This window comes from Furipterus horrens, unplaced genomic scaffold (genome assembly GCF_987537825.1).
Source record: "Furipterus horrens unplaced genomic scaffold, mFurHor1.1.pri manual_scaffold_8, whole genome shotgun sequence".
Lineage (NCBI taxonomy): Eukaryota > Metazoa > Chordata > Mammalia > Chiroptera > Furipteridae > Furipterus > Furipterus horrens.
This window is the reverse complement of record NW_028327178.1, coordinates 10,492,800-10,506,868: the sequence shown is the minus strand read 5'-3', so window position 1 is coordinate 10,506,868 and position 14,069 is coordinate 10,492,800. Positions and strand designations below refer to the sequence as shown.

The following is a 14,069-nucleotide window of genomic DNA, read 5'->3' as shown; positions in this document are numbered from 1 at the left end:
TTACTTATCCTGCTCAGAGCCTGTTTTCCTGCCAGCCTTTCCCTTTCTTCTGTCTTCATGAACTTGAAGGCTGGACGGGGCATGCCCACACCCAGAGTGAGACCCAGGCCTTGCTTAGCAACCACGCTAGCTGAGGGGAGCCAGTCACGCTGAAAGGAAGGGCTTGCTCAGGCTCCTGCCTCTTTCTGTCCTGAAATTCAGAGGAGGCCAGAATCAGAACTGACTTTCCTAATTCCCAACCTCAGCGCTCTTTCTTAGATGCCTCTAAATTCTAGCTGGCAGAGAATGGAGACATCCTCCAACCTTCCCCCATCCCTTCCCAGTCCCACCCAACACTCAAGGCTTTTGCACAGGAAATACATTGGTTCCTCAGGGAACCGCCCACAAAGATCCTTTTTATACCAAGGATTGGAAACTAACAAACTTGTTTACCATCAAGTTATGACTCAAAGGCATAACCGCAGTTTCTTTAACTGAACATTCTGAGTGATGGATTTGTCACCAGGATATGCTGGTTGAGAATTCTCCCTGGGATCTTGGGCAACGCATGTAACAGTATTTGAATCTTACTTTCCTTACTAGGTAGGCAGGATCGGCAATATCGTCCCTTTTACCTAACAGGGCTGTTTAATAATTTATCTGATCACTCACGCAATAGCCATTGCAAAGTAGTTTGGTATGACTCAGGAAGCAAAAACAATCCCAGTGACAGTACTTTGACAATGACGTGGTACTACAGAAATGAAGGTTTAAAAAAATGTTTATTGATTTGAGAGAGCGGGGGGGAGGGGCACATCAATTTTTTTTGTTGTTCTACTTATTTATACATCCATTGGTTGATTCCTGTATGTGCCCAGACCAGGGAAGAAATAGAAGGTCCTGATGTGGCTCTTATTCCTCATGGCCCATGCCCTTCTCGTCACACTGTACTGTCCTGAAATAAGGAGGGGAGTGTTGAAACAATCTTCTGGGCTAATAGGATAGACTGGGTCAGAGCTGACTGTAGTCTGTCTGCAGGGCTTATATTCTGGCTCACCAGCTGTGTGACTTTGGGCAAGTGTTGCAGCCTCTCTGTGCTCAAATTTTCTCGTCTCAAGGATGGAGAGAATAATGACGTCACTTCATTGCACTCTCATGAAGAGTAAATGAGATAATGGATGTAAAGCACTTAGAAAAGTATGTGGCACACGGTAAGTCTTTAATAAATGTAAGTTATTATTATTGCGATTGCTGTTATTTATGCCTTTTCACTTTTCCTGTAAATAGGTTAAGAAGCAGTATAAGCTATGGAACAGACCTTTACTGACTTGTTTTCCCCATGGCTGTGTGCTTTCTTCCAAGCTCGGTTACGTCTAGCCCTCATCCTGGGAAGGGCAGAATACTTCTTCTGTCAACGTTGCGTGGGTGTGTGGCACTGGGTCAGGTACCCTGTCCTGCCCTGAGCCTTCAGGACGAGAGGGACTGGCGTTCAGGCCAAGGGTTCATCGTGACAAGATGGGGTGGTTAGCGTTTGTGGTGGGGGTTTCAATAGCACGGTGGGTTCTGCCTGGTAAACTTGCTTCAGAGGAAAAATCCTGGAGCTGGGGTTGAGGAGCAAGAAGTGTTTCACCGGGCAGATAAAGCCGTGGTGGGGGGCAGGGAGAGCTCAGGGCAGGGGGATGGGGGTGGTGGTGAGGCATTATGGGCAAGAGGGCAGCAAGGCCCCGGTGACTACACTATCTGCGTAGGAGAGCAGGAGGCGGGGCAGAGGTCGTCGGTGGGAATGGAGACGGGGCAAGTCAAGGACACTCCAGTTTTCTGGCCTGAGTAACACAGCAGATGGCGGTGGCATCCTTGAGACAAGGAGGTCTGGGAGAGCTCCAGACTGGACCAGGAAGAGAAGGAGTCCAGCCTGGGACAACATTTTTGACAATGGAGGGGACTGTCACCAACCTACAGCTTAGACTCATTCTCGTCAACGTAAAGCCGGTGAAAAAGGAGCCGCGCTCGCTGAGGCTGTCACTCGTGCCGGGAGACTCTCCGTGACTGCCTGCTTACCTCCAAGGGGTGCGGCAGGAAGATCATTTGCTCTCACACGCTCTCTGTATTTGTTTAATAATTTATTTGTTTATTTTTATTTATTTGCTTATTTTAGAGAGAGGGGAAAGGAGAAAGAGAGGGAGAGAAACATCGCTGTGTGGTTGCCTCTCACTCACACCTCCAACTGGGGACCTGACGTGCAACCTAGTCATGTGCCCTGACTGGGAATCGAACCAGCGACAACTGGTTTGCAGGCCGAAGCTCAATCCACTGAGCCACAGCAGCCAGGTCTCTCTGTATTTATTGAGGGTCCGCCATGTGCTAGGCGCTGTGCTAAGCCCTGAGGAGTTCGCAGCTAATAAACCATGCAGGGCCCTTTGGCATGGGGGTTACATTCTGGTGAACAGAGACAGACAATAAACAAATAGGCAGCATTTGGTTACAATATGCAAATAAATCAATAGCGGGTCAGTGATGGTAAGTGCCGCAGAGTGGTAATTTGGAGGAGGAAGTAAGACGGGGTCTTCCTCTGTAATGGTGGTCAGGGAAGGGGACTTTTGTCAAGAACCTTGAAGGGAGAAATGTTCTAAGCAAAGAAAATGCTAAATGGGAAGAAGGGCCCATTCAGGGGGCATCAAGTTCAAAGGTCCTGAGGAGGGAGCATGCTTGGTGCGTTTGAAGAACCTCAAAGGGCCTGCAGGTGCTGGAGTGGAGAACAGAGCAGGGGAGGAAGCGGGGACGGGGCACGGGGGGGCCAGCCCTCTGGGTGTCTGTCCTGAACGCGGCTGACCCTGCTGCATCACAGCTCCCGTCCCAGTTCCTGGCATCCGGGGCTGGGGGGCGCAGTTTCTTCACCTCCACACACAGAGAGCCTATAATGGGATGGAACGTTGCGCTGCGCCTTTGCCGTAATGAATTCTATTCCATTTCAAGCCACAACATTTGCATACATTGGTCTTGGCTTCCCTAAAGCCCTAACTTCCTCGTGATGAGCTTGGAGCAAATGCAAGTGAGATGGCTGTAACTAAGTCATGTCACTGACTCTGCGTGTGCCTTGCAAGTGCAGCCAAAGGGAAGATCAAGCCAGTGTGGCCAATGACGCACGTAACCAACCACTCACCCACCAGACGCTGCCTTCTGCGTGCAAGGACCTCGCGGCTTCGACAGTGTCACCACCTCTGCCTTCAGGGGGGCTCACGTCTGTGACACGGGCCCACAGAGCATGAAGACTGGCTCGGGCTACGTCGCCTCTCTGAGGTTAAGCCCACCTTAGATCCTGGGAAGCGGGGATGTGAGGACTGTCACAGTGAGTCCTCACCAATTTCCCCACCATGAACTTGTCTCCAACTGGAACAAGGAAAGCTTTGCTTCTGTTGGATAAATCTGGTCTCCCTTGGACGGAGCAGGTGGGAGAGGAGGCCAAGGTGTCTATTATTGCTAAATCCAGGAGAAGATCGCCCCCAGGAACTGCCATACTGAGGAGGAAAGACAGGTAGCTGCCTCCTTTTGCACAAACGTGGACAGCCTGTGGAAAGATGTGGCTTTGGCCAGATGATCTCATGTCAATCATGCGTGGGAACTCTGGGTTTCCCATGTAACTCGTCTGGCGCTAGGCCTCCATTCTCGCCTCCTATAGTTGGAGAGGGGAGGATGGGAGAGGCAAGGAGGCCAGAACCGCAGTGACCCTTCCGACTCCAACCGCCCCGTTTAGTTCCCACAACTGTCCTCGGAGATGAGCTATTATTGCTGTGTGTGTGTGTTTTTTTTTTAAAACGAGAGAGAGAAATGAATTTCTGTTTTGGAAACTGGAACCTGCCATCCGGGCTTGTTACAAAGATGAGGTGAGGTGAGGTATGTGAGGTGTCTGTGACTCAAAATTCCTTTCTCTTCCCGTGGAACCCACCCCCCTTCCAGGTGGGAGGACTCACAGGCAGACCTGGTCAAGGACGGAGAGAAGTAACCTTTGCTCTCTTTTCAGTGCAATGGTGGGACACGGTATCTTGCCAGTGCCTTTCATTTCCATCCCACGACCCCAGTGATCGTCTTTGTCCACGGAAAGTGAGTCTTATTGCGCCACGTTTTCTCCCTGAGTGTCCTTTCCCACAAAACTCCAAGAGAGCGCTCCGGTTCTGGGGAGAGCCGCTTTGAACATTGAGGCTGTAAGTTTCTCGGAAGAGTTTGCAACGCGAAATCTTCCACTGTTTACCTTCTTCTCTATGCTGCCCCAATCTTCAAGCCGTGCAAACCAGCCTGTGTTTTTGCAGAGTTATGATGAGTGCGTGTGTATAACATCCTGTGCTCAGCTTTTCCCATGGAACTGAACTGTTCTTATAAACATTTCCACATATTGACTTGACCTGTGTCCTTGTCAGTTTCAGGATTAAATATGATTTTGATGATGGGGCATCCAGATTGTTTCCAATTTTTCATGATTATGAATGGCACCGCAGTGAGTACCTTGGCACACACTACCCTTTCTCTCAGTTATTTCCTTGGGGACATCTATGCAAGTGGAATTACTAGCTCAGAGGGTAGGAACAACTTTGTGACATATTGTGAAATTGCTCTCTGGAAAGAGTGAAGTAATTTATCGTGTCCCAAGCAATCCATCAGCAGACCTGCTTCTCCACGTCAGAGATTTACCACCTCACTTTTTGTTAGTTTTAGGAAAGCTCTAAACTAAGGCCTCAATAATTCATGGAGAAACAGACAGTTTGTGCATTATCCCTGCCATATTTTAAAAGATTTATTCTTCTTTTTTGTTAAATTTAAGAACATTGGAAAAAACATTAAAAAACATTAGGATGGTCCTGGTTGGTGTGACTCAGTTGGTTGGAGCATCATCCCATAATTGAAAGATTGTGGGTTCAATTCCCAGTCAGGGCACATGTCTAGGTTGCAGGTTCAGTCCCAGGTCCAGACACGTATGGGAGGCAACCAATCAATGCTTCTCTCTCTCATCGATGTTTCTCTCTCTCTTTCTTCCTCTTCCTCTAACGCTGTCTAAAAAGCAGTGAAGAATGTCCTCGGGCTAGGATAAAACACACACACACACACACACACCACCACCAACAACAACAAAAACGTTAGGATGAAGAGAGGGAACACAATCACCCGAGACCCATCTCTTCCCTCAAGGAGGTGTGAGTCCGCTGTCCATATTTTGGTGTTTATCCTTATGATCGTTTTCTGCACACCTTTCTATGTGTTAACATATCTTTCTTATTAGTAGGTTTATGGCCTAGGCACTTCCCTCTTAGATTAGGGCTCATCCCAGTGACCTCATTTCCCTCTAATATTTCTTTAAAGACCCTGCCTCCAAATCAAGTCACATTCTGAGGTGCAGGGGGTTAGAATTGGGGGAAACGTAATGTAATCCAGCCTGTAACAGTCTCTGTCAGGGGCTGTTAGTTTAGGTGTTGTGGGAGTTAGCTAGTTGAGTCTCGTATGTCTCCTGGCAGGCAGGCTCAAGTCCGCCAGGGGCTTAGACAGACATTTGCGTGGGTGAAAGTGGGTTTTCATTAGATGGTCTGACTGGATGGGTTCCTGCCCACCTAAGACAATCAGTTCCTAGTATATTCTTTTTTTTTTTTAAAATAATTTATTTATTTAATTGTTTATTTACTTATTTATTTTTTTAGAGAGAGGGGAAAGAAGAAAGATAGAGAAACATCACTCTGTGGTTGCCTCTCACGCGCCCCCAACTGGGGACCTGACGTACAACCTAGTCATGTGCCCTGACTGGGAATTGAACCAGCGACACTTGGTTTGCAGGCCGACACTCAATCCATTGAGCCACAGCAGCCAGGGCCCTAGTGTATTCTTACTGCACACCTGGCAGGAACCACTTGTATGTCCCTGGGACTGAGGAGACCTGACCCCAATGTCAGCACCTTCCCTAGGGGCTTCCCCTCGGCCACAAGCCCACATTGTCCAAGCTTGGGACTATGCAGCTACAGTGAGCTTTTAAATGAAGGGAGGGATAAAAGGTAGGTTTTTTTTCTTCTTCAGAGAATACACCAGCATAGAAAGCCAGTCTTTTAAGGACAGGGCTAGAGGGTCTGGCAAAAGGCACAGTAACTATACAGCATTGCTACCCCCCCTTCCCTGCCCACACTCACTGCAGACATTACTAATCAGTCACAGCACCACCGAGCTAAGCCGCCACCTCCATTCCAAGCAGCAATACTGAACTGTGGTGGGAACTGCATGGCATCTCTTCCCTTCCTCACGAAGAACCACAGCAACTTCAAGCAGGGGAATAGGGTTGTCAAAGGCACCATCCAGGTGGGGCTGTTCCTGGAGGGTCTCATTACCTGGGCTCGACATGCCCCCTGCAGATGCTCTTGGTCCCAACCCTCAGGATTCCGAGCTAGCGCAACCAGATGATGCCTTGCTCTGAGCCAGGGTCCCTAAATCTCACTTCCTGCCCCAGAGCCTCCTACATACTACAGCTGGGACTCCCTCAGGAACCTTCCATGTCTTACACATACACAGTCCCAACATGTACAGGAATTCATTTGTCTGGGGTCACCCTTGACTTACAAGGGATAGAAGAGAGTAGAAAAATGCTTCCCTCTTTCACCCGCCCCTCCAAGACAGATTTCAAGTGCATTTCATGAGGCTCTGCAGAACATTCTGGAAGCCTTGAACTTTGGCCACCTTGAGGGCTCACCCTTGCACTGAATTTCCCTGCTTCCCTGTTTCACTGCCCCATCCCGCATTTCCAACCCCACATGGACTACTTGTGTCCAGATATTTGCCTCAGACTGCATCTTGTGCCTGGAGGGGGTACCTGTGCACCCGGCTTCCCACCCTGCCTCTGACTGTTCATGCCTCTCCTAAATCAATTGCCACTATGGCTGCATGGCACGTCATAGGTGACAAGGGATATTCCCAAGCCTGGTCTCATTATGAGCTGTCCAGTCCACTTCAGGATGTGGCAGGTAAGGATGCCTTTCCTATCTGTCTGGACAGGCACCTCAAGTTCAGGGTCGTGCCCAGCATTGTGCAGCTAGTCACTGGCCAAGCCTGAGACCTAACTCCACTTCTCCAACTGCAGCCCAGCCCAGCCCAGCCCGCTCAGCCACAGCTGGCCCCACGTCAGCCTCTCTCAAAGGCAGGCCTAGCCTTTGCCAAGGTTTCAAGTCTTTCGTGGCCACACATTTTGCGGTGATGGAGACTGAAGAGTGCTCTTGTCAACGCCCTCTCTCCTTTGCAGAAGTAAACATGTCCTTGTCCTCCCCAGGGCCTTGCTGTTCTTGGCGTCCTTCACCGCCACCGCTTTGCTCACACCGGCTCATGACCTTCCCGGGGCAGCTCCATCAGAAGCCAGGTAACTGCAGTTCACAGCCCGCCCCGCTCTGTCCCTCGCCGGCCCTGACAATGGCCAGGACCTCCCAGGGAGGGCTGGGGCGTGAATGCCAGGCTGTGTGCACTGAGCGCAACGGCTTGTGGAAAGACGGGGTGGGAAGTGTTCAGCCTGGACGAAAAAGCTGACTGCACGTCTGTTTCCAAACTTCTGAACCTTGCGGCTTGCAGGGGGGCGTCCTCCGGCCGCTGCAGTGCTTCTCGGAGGAAAGGAGCGCCCCCACGTGGCTGTACTGTGTTTCTCCTCCAATGGTAACAAATCGCCGCTGGGAGGCTCTATGGTTGGATGGAGAGACTGAAACGAGAGGAAGTTGGAGTTACCCCCTGAAGGTCACAGGCTACTAAGTGGGGTAGGTGTGAGCTGAACCTGGGACCTTACGCACTAGGCCATTTCGCCTCCCCGGTGAGGTATGTCTCACTGTTCTTCCTTATAACCACCTGTGTATTATTACACAGTGTACACCGGTACGACTCACCTGCTAATCTGTTCTCAGTGCGGCAGTCAGTGATGCAAATGAAGATCAGATCCTGCCAGTCATCTGCTCAAGGTCCTCCGATGGCCTCCATTTCTCTCAGAACAGAACCCCCGTCTTTCCTCATCACTCCCTCCCGCTCTTGCCACCGCCTGGACCAGCCACACTGGCCTCCTTATGTCCACACACCAACCATGCTCCCTCCTCAGGGCCTTTGCACTTGCTGCTCCCTTGCACTAGAGGCCTTTTCCTTTAGAATCTAGATCTGGGCAGGGCTGGCTCCCTCCCTGCTTACAGGTGTCTGTGCAAACGAATCCTCAGGGCAGCCTTCGCTGTCCACCTGCTGCAAAATAGCCCAGAACCACCCCTGGCATTTTAAGTGCTCAATACGTATTTGTGAGCATGAGGGAGGAAGGGGGGAAGAAATGAATGAATGAATGACCACGCCCCAGGCCTTTTTACCAGGGGAGCATCACGTCCTGCTGTCCTGTCATCGGCCACTGTGAGCGTGGCCAGGGGACCAAGAGACTGCTGTCTCCCCTGGTGGTTCTGAACTCTGGATGCACATGAGAGTCCCCAGTGGGCCCTTCAGTTCACACTGATGCCCCCAGAAAGCACCATCTCGCACCAATGGAATCTGTGGGGTGTGGCCCAGGCAACCAAGCTTTGCTTGAGCTTCCAGGAAGAGAGTCACATCTTTCAGAAGAGGTTCACTTCTGGAAACCACGTTTTTCAAACCATCCTGACAAACAAGTCACCAGAAACAGCTATCAAAAATGAATGCGACCATAATATTTCCTTGAGATCCAGGGCAGAGGGGCTCAAGGGGATTTGGAACATTAGCAAGCCAGCTGTGGCCTGCAGCAGGATCATTACTGAGGAAATGAGCAAATGTACCCCAAATTTCACCTTGGGTTTGCTGATAGAATCAACGGGCGTCTGAGAGACTCCCTTTTCCATGTGCAGACCAAGCCTAGCCTTTTTGTCTTATTTCCTGGTGTTTTTCAGTGAAAATGCAACTGTATTATCTTTCTTGGAGGACGACACTAAGCCCTCCTGCTGAGTCGGGCCATTCCTCGAGGGGGGCGTCTTTCCGAGCATTTACATGCACCAAACCACCAGGCAAACATCCTCAGAGCCAAGGTAAGATTTCTGGTTTCACTTCATTCTCATTTAAAAATGATTCAAGAGCCGTGGCAAGTGGCAAAAACAGCACAGGCTGTGTCCCTTTGAACCAGGTTAGCCTCTGGTCATGTGTTATGTAACTATAGTACATTGTCACAACCAAGAAAGTGACATCAGTCCATTTAGGGACCTCAGATCCACCAGTGTGATGTGCACTCATGTGTGGGTGTGGAGTTCTGTGCAGTTTTATCACATGTGCAGGTTTGTGTAACCGCCACCGCAATCAGGGCCCAGGACTCCTCTGTCACCACGAAGATCTCCCTTGTGCCAGTTCTCTATTGCCACACCCCACCGACCCCTCTCCTGCCTCACTCTCACCCTTGTGACCACTACTAACCTGAACCCTCCATTTCAGTCCCATGTGAGTATTGAGTGAGGTTTAGAACTAGACACCTAGAGCGACAGTAATAATACAAGACAAGGAAGGGAGTGTAAGAATCAAAGACACAGCAGCCAAACGGGCTGCAAGCAGCATCTCTCCTGCCCTCCCGGTGTAGGCTCTGCTCAGTGGGGTTTGCTCCCTGGCCACCCGGTTCACGGTGGTCGCTCTGACATATGCGGTGGACGACACCTCGGTCCCCTGTTCAGCTGCTGCTGCTGTCTACCAGGCCCTGCACCAGACCCTGTGGGTGGTGGCCATGGGCTGGGTCATGTTTGCATGTCACCAAGGCTCTGGAGGTACGACGCACATGTGCTCACAGTCTCTTTAAAGGTGACAAACGTGCAAACAATGTGCACAGAGGGGTTTTTATTTGCCAGTGAATGACTCAGAAACATCAGTTTGTCTCCGTCCTTGGGGAACACACCCACGAAGTCTGCTTTAGATTTTTACACTGACTTGTGTACACAGGCAGGTACTGGAAGGAAAGGTTGCAGCCTCCCCAGTGACGCTGGTTTAGAAGCTGGAAGTGAACAGGCAGGGCCATGAAAAAACCAATCCCAGGGCAGGAAACCAGAGTTCTGAGGACACCCCGCCTGGCCTCAGTTGACTCAGCAGAGGGTAGAGACTGAAGAGCCACCACCAAGGTCCCCTCCAGCCTATTCCTGTCAAGCTCCATCTTCAATGAGCAGGAAGTCAAGCAAAAAGGGGGGCTTAAATGGTAAGAAACAGATCTCCTTGGATCACGTGACAATACCCTAACACTGCTCCCCACTGTGACAAGGATCCTGAGCCGTACACAGAGTCTCAGAACATGAGCAAGTATTTCCCGGGGGGGCGCAGGCCACGTGCGATGTGCAAAGTCCTGCTGGAGGAAGAGTAAGGGGCCCATGCACGCGCAGGGAGAATATGGCCATCGGTCAGCCTAGGACTCCCGAGGATCACTGCCATCACCAGAAACTAGAAGAATCAGGGAAGGATTCTGCCCAGAGCCCCCCAGGAGAGCATGGGCCTGCCGACACCTTGGCCTAGGACTTCCAGCCTCACAGAATAGGCAGCTGACATATTTCTGCTATTTTCAACCAGTCAGTCTGGGGTTCTTTGTTACAGCTGCCCTATAAACTAATGTAGTTCTGTTACAGAAACTCCCAACGGAGAACCAGGAGACTCTAGCAAGCGGCTTCTGTGCCCACCCCCCAGTTTCCTGCAATGAGACTTAAGACGGGGAGTTCCTCGGGAGCCCCCTGGTGGCTGCTCCGACACATGAACCCCCAAGCTTAGCGAGGCCTCTGAGATGTTGCGGGCAGGCGGGGCATTTGCAGGAGGAACGCTGCCATCCAGACAGTCCCCAGTGGGAAAGGACCTGCCTGCCAGCATCGCTAGGCTCTCAAACGGCCCAGTGCTTCTAGTTATGAGGCCAGAAACCCGGGGCCCTTGGAAATAGCTTCCCGATAACTAACGAAAGCTCTTTTCATAAGGGAAAAAAATACCCTCCTCGCTATGGCCATTACATAAAACGTAAAGTGCAGATAGAGAAGTTCCCTTTTGTTCTAGATTTTGTTTCAATGCAGAACTCAATACAGAGTTGGAGATTATAGACTGCTGGACCTTATTTGGATTCCAAAACCAACTGTAAAAAAAACACATAACGTTTATGAGACCGTTAGACATTTGAACGCTGCCTGGTTGTCTGATGATATTAAGGACTTAGTAATTTTTTAATGTGATAATGGTATTGTGGTTATTTTTTTTTTTTAAGAAGAGTTATTATCTGCAAGATAAATCTTGAAGTATTTATGGGCAAAATGATATAAAAATAGGGTATTTACCTCCAAATAACAGTGAGAGGAAGTGGGATAGAGGGAACAGGACTGGTGATATAGTAATAACTTCTTAAGTACATGGGACCTCATTATACTACTTTCTCTATTTTTGTATGTGCTTGAAGTTTGTATAATAATATAGCTAAACAAGTTTCTAGAGGCAGCAGCATCAACATAGAGTAAACATGCGTTAATGGGAGTCTCCTCTAATTCTTCCTAAATTCTGAACTCCATGTTCCAGCTTCACATACCACCCTGTGGGTGAGATCAGGTCACATCCGCAGTACAGAATCCCCTCCAGCAGGTGGATGGAAAGGGACCCAGCCCTCCGTGAGTTTCTCCCGACAGTGTTTGGGAGCGTCCAGGCCTATCTCGAGTCCAGAACTCAGCTATTTGCTTTATATGGAGCTTGCTCTCCTCAGCCCACACTTACTCTGCCGTCAGGGCTGCCGAGAGCTGCTGCCAGGGGCCAGGCCCTCCTGCCCCTGCCCACACCCCCATGCCACCCTCCCAAGCCTGCCACCCTCTCCCGTGAGTTCTCTGGGCAGGGGTGGGCCAGGCTGGCTTGGTGCTAGGCCACTGTGGCCACTCAGAGCACAGATGGTCTCCACAAACGCCACAGCGGAGAAGGCCCCTCTGCCCACTCTTGTGCCACCTGCGCTCTCTCCTTTGGGCTTCAGGGGTCATCACAGTCTCACAGAAACTGCTCTTGGAGTTTTTCCTCCCCTAACACAGGACCATCTTTCTTCGGTGCACTAGGAGTCTCTGGGTGCTGGGACAGAAGGTGGCCCTGGACTGAGATGCAGAAAGAAAAGTCAAACGTACACTACATAATCTGAAAGTCCCAGTGGGTGCCCAAAGAGGGCAGCATGTCAATAATCCAGAATGACAGCGTTCTTCATGAGAAAATATGCAGAGAAGCAAGCGGGAAGAAAGGCAAGGCGTAGCAGCCCAGGCACACAAAGCCAGCGGCGGAAAAGGGTCTCTCTTCTCTTTTGTTTTAAGAAGAATCAGAATCTGGAACAGATGGAACTTGAGAGCTGATCTATTCAATAACATCAGTTTTTTGTGGGATTTATTTTTATTAAAATAAATTCGGTATTATTTGGTATTCATCTCAGGGACATCATTTTACATTGAAGCAGCTGAGGCCCCAAAAGATGGTTACTTATCCAAGTTCACTGACCAGCCATCATGGAGTCAGGACCAGAGCCTATTGTTCCTGCTCGTCTATATGGGCAGGACAGGAGAACAAAATAAAATATGTGTACATATACACATACAAGCTATATAGGTCCATGTGTACATACATACATGCATGCATAAGTACATATTCAGATACATGAACCTGTTCTCTTTCTTACTTCCCAAATTTTCTCTTTAACAAAGGCTAGAAAAATGAGTATTACCTGTGTCGATGATTTACCTCCTCTGTGCGCGGAGCACTGAAGACGCAACAGCCATCAAAGCAGGGGTTACCGTCCTGTGGACACACCTGAGTGTGGCAAACCTCTGTCACCTTTCCCCCCCTTCGGTGGGAGAAGCCAGTTCCTGGGCTTTGCTCCTTTTTGATTTGAAGAAAGAGACGTGCAGACTCCAGGAAGCTTTAGCTGCATGTGTTCATCAGGCCACAAGAGGGCAGCACTTGGAGACCAGGGCAGGGCCCTACCGGCTTGTTGAACTGCACCGGAAACTTCGCAGAAAAATTGGGTTGTTGAATCGTGAATTACGAGTCAAAGAGTATTCATGGTTTCTTCTGAAATGGCCAGCCTAAGAAATTTAGGATGTCATGAGGACCAGAATAGGCTTCTACATAATCCTTTTCGAAGTATAACTATTATTTCTAATCTATTATATGTTATTTTCAACTGAAAACAAGGAACGTCTTTGTAGTGATTTCCACATCCTTATTTCTGAGGAACTTGAAGGGAACGTGTGTTTCATTTATTTTTCATTTGTTGAGACGAGGACTGCCTGTCAGACTTGACCTCAAAGTTCTTGGATCTTTAACACCCAGTGCATCAGACAAATGCCACCTCCTCCCCACCCCAAGCTGAGGGACAATGCTGGGCCCCCATCCTTGGTGATGGAGATCTCTGAGGAGGGGGCTGGCATTCCTGGGAGCACTGCTCAGCTCCAGCGTGCTCTGGGGCTCCCGGGACTTCTGATCAAGGCCACCTGTAGGGAGTCCAGAGATGGCACAAACCTAAGGATGGACATGGAACCCGCCCCCCCGTTTGGGAGTGAAGGAAGGTCTGAGTGCCTTCTGGGACCCCTTTGGGACTAAGATGCTCAGGACTCACTGCCTCGTGGCATGGCTCTGCCCTCAGACTGACTGCCACCATCTCTTCTAGAAGCTGCTCTGGTGCCTTTTGGGGTGTTGAAGAGTGTCACCCTGTTGTGATAGCTCTCCTTGGACCTCCAGGGAGAGAGAAGTGCAGAGGGATCAGATGGCACTGGGAAAGGCAGGGCCCACGGAGCGTATCTAAGCAAGTCCTTCTCTCCAGTGCGGTCCCCAGGTCAGCAGCAGCAGCTCCTGGGAACCTGTTAGAAATGCAGCTTCTCGGTCCCCACCCCGGACCTCCAGCATCAGAAACGATGTGGGTGGGGCCCGTCCTCAGTGTTTCAGCTAACTCCGGTGCAGGCTCAAGTTTGAGAAGCGCCAAAGCAGGATTTAAGCGGACATGTTCATGGTTGCAAAGCCAGCTGAAGCTTGAAGTGAATTACAGAGGAAATGAGAGCAAGAATATAGAAAAGTAAAAACAGAAGAAAATATTTTTCAAGCAAGTGTGGAATGAAAGAGTTTCCCCTCCTCTGTCT

General features: G+C 50.0%; 1 pseudogene; it reads left to right on the top strand.

The window, feature by feature from the left end:
• Nucleotides 1–13,653, top strand: part of LOC150002507 (O-acyltransferase like protein-like) — a 41,330-nt pseudogene extending 27,677 nt beyond the window's left edge.
• Nucleotides 13,654–14,069: the final 416 nt, after the last annotated feature.